This window comes from Tupaia chinensis, unplaced genomic scaffold (assembly GCF_000334495.1).
Source record: "Tupaia chinensis unplaced genomic scaffold, TupChi_1.0 Scaffold142543_1, whole genome shotgun sequence".
Classification (NCBI taxonomy): Eukaryota; Metazoa; Chordata; class Mammalia; order Scandentia; family Tupaiidae; genus Tupaia; species Tupaia belangeri.
In genome coordinates, this window is record NW_006202392.1 from 645888 (window position 1) to 648651 (window position 2764).

Consider the following 2764-nt stretch of genomic DNA (forward strand, 5'->3'; position numbering starts at 1 on the left):
TCTTCATCTCCTCCCCTGGTCAGAAGTGAGATGTTGATTTGTGATCTATAACAAGACAACCAGAATATTCTTTATTTCCTGTGGCCACAAATCTCAAGAACTTTTGTTTTCTCTCTTCCTTACTTACGTTGGCTACCTCCAAAGTGCTAGATTCAGGAGCTTCCTCTAGGGCAACTGAACGGTGCACCCCCATGGTGAGACTCTCTGGCAGTACTCGCAGTGTAGGGAGCCTGAGGGGAAATGCCCAAACAACAGGATGTCCTCAGCTGCAACCCCAGCAGCCCACCATCTGCCACTGGCCCAAACAGCACCTGTCCAGAGTCCTGAACTCCGACAGACCTTCTTCACCCTTCTGTTTCTTTTCGAGTGAACTTTGGTAGTTTGTGATTTCAAAGACATTTTCATGGTTCACCTAAGTTTTCAAATACATTGGAAAAAAAATTTTTTATAGTATTTCTCTATTATTCTCTTATTAAAAACATCTGTAGGGGGGACCAGCAGGTGGCATGGTGGTTAAGGTGCTAGGCACTCCCACAGAGTCGACCATGGTTCAAGTCCTGGACCTGGTGGCTTGCTTTCTCACTTTCTCTCTATCTCTCTTTCTCTGTCTCTCTCTAGTCAAATTAAAATAAACAAATGAATAAATAAAATTTTTTAAAAATTGAAAAAAAAATCTGTAGGAATTGTAGTGATGTCCTTTATTTTAGCCCTAATTTGAATACATTTTCTCTATTTCTGTCAGTCTTGTTACAGTTTTATCCATTTCATTGATCTTTGGGAAAATGTAGGATTGGATTCTATTGATTTTTCTTTCCTTTTTTCTGCTTTCTAATTTTCTTTCTTATGCTTATTTTTTGTTTCATTTGCTCTTTCTTTCTAGTTTCTTAAAACTGAAGCTTGGGGGGGCCAGCAGAAGGCATAGTGGTTACATCACTGTGCTCCCACATGGTCGACCACAGTTTAAGCCACGCATTTCAAGTACTGGATCCAGTGGCTTCAAACACATGCCTGGTGTGTGTGCATGTGTGTGTGCTCAGGATCCTAGGAGGAGAACAGAAGAGAAGGGACTGTGGTATTTTCTGCTTTCTGTTTCTCTGTCTCTCTGGCAAGCACATGTGCCTATAGTAGAAACTTATCTCCCAAAATAAATAAATAAATAAATAAAATTGAAGTTTGAATCCTTAATTTGAGGTCTTTCTTCTTTTCTAATATAAGCATTTAATACTATAATTTTCCCATCACGTGCTGTTATAACCACAAATTCTGATATGGTAGGTTTCCATTTCGTTCAATCTAAAGTATTTTATAATTTATGATATCTTCTTTGACCCATGTTTTATTTAGAGTATGTCATTTCATTTTTGAATATTTGACCTTCCCTATCTCTTTCTGTTACTGATTTCTATTTTAACTTCTTTTTGAATGGAAAATATACTTTATATTCTTTAATGTCTTTTTTAAGAATGATTTCTTATTTAATTTTATGTTATTACTTAACTTGCTATCAAGCATGTGAGCTCACCAGAAAGAAACAGAGAAAGAGAGAGAGAGAGAGTGAGAAAGCAAGTCACCAGGTCCAGGAATCGAACTGCGGTCAGCCATGTGGAAGTCTATGCCTTCACCACCTCACCATCTGCTGCCCCATATTCTTTTATTTCAAACCAGTTATGTTCACTGTATTGCAGTCTCAAATATGGTTTATCCTGATGAATGTTACACATTCACTTAAAAAGATTAGGTATGGCATTGTCACATGGAGTTTTCTATAAATGTAAAACACACCAAATTGCTTATATTGTTTCAGCCTTCTACAGCCTTACTAATTTTCTGTCTCTTTGCTCCATTAATTACTAAGACAGAAGAGTTGAAATAGTAGGGGCCAGCAGATGGCGAAATGGTTACGTTGCTGGACTCCTGCAGAGTAGGATCGCAATTCTAGTCCTGGACTCAGTGGCATAAAACACCCCGGGGCTGTGTGTGTGCATGCCCAAATTCCCGAGGGGAGAATGGAGGAGAAGGGATTGCAGTGTGACCATCCTCCCTGGTGGGTGATTTCTAAATTCTGTCTCTCTCTGTCTCTCTGGTGAGTGCACACTACCTATGGCAAAAATCTCTCAAAAAATAAATAAATAAATAAATCGCAAACTACAATTGAGGTGAGGATTTATACACTTTTCAGTTGTAACTAATGTTTAGGTACTCAGAATCTCTATTTTTAGGTACATATTCATTTAGGATTGCTGTGTAATGTTCTTCTTTATCCCTGGTAACATTTCTTAACATAATATCTACTCTAGTTGATATTAATATAATGACCCAATATCTCTTTTTTAAGTGTTTGCATGTTAGATTTCTTCCTGTCCTCTTCCTTTTAATCAACATTTGTCATTATTTATATGTTTAATCTCTAAAACAACTCTCCACCTAGCGACGATTATTACCCCCGTCTGCATGTGATGACGCCGTGACTGAGCATTCAACCCTGCGTTGCACTGCCTGTCTGTTCAACGTGTTTCCGAAACTCTGTGTCTTCTCCTGATGTACTTCCCACATTTACTTTCATGTGCTTAAAACTCCCAATGTCCAATTTTTTTAATTTACCATCTAATGTAAATAAAATATCAAATAATGCTTATTTTTTTCCCATCCCCACCAAGGGACCGAGTAAGTGTATAAGAAAAAGGTTTTGCATAGGAACACTTTAAATTTGGATTGAAAGATTTTTTTTTTAATTTGCCAAAAGTCATACATGACTCACCAGGGA

General features: G+C 37.7%; 1 long non-coding RNA gene across 1 annotated transcript in view; it reads right to left on the reverse strand.

Moving 5' to 3' along the window:
• The window catches only part of LOC102470114 (uncharacterized), a 4931-nt gene continuing 2167 nt past the window's right edge, over window positions 1–2764 (reverse strand). Inside the window, exons 2-3 of the long non-coding RNA XR_003547026.1 lie at window positions 128–230; window positions 1–45 (exon numbers count right to left, since the gene is read on the reverse strand). This is a non-coding gene — a long non-coding RNA (uncharacterized LOC102470114). The remainder of the gene's footprint in view (window positions 46–127; window positions 231–2764) is intronic.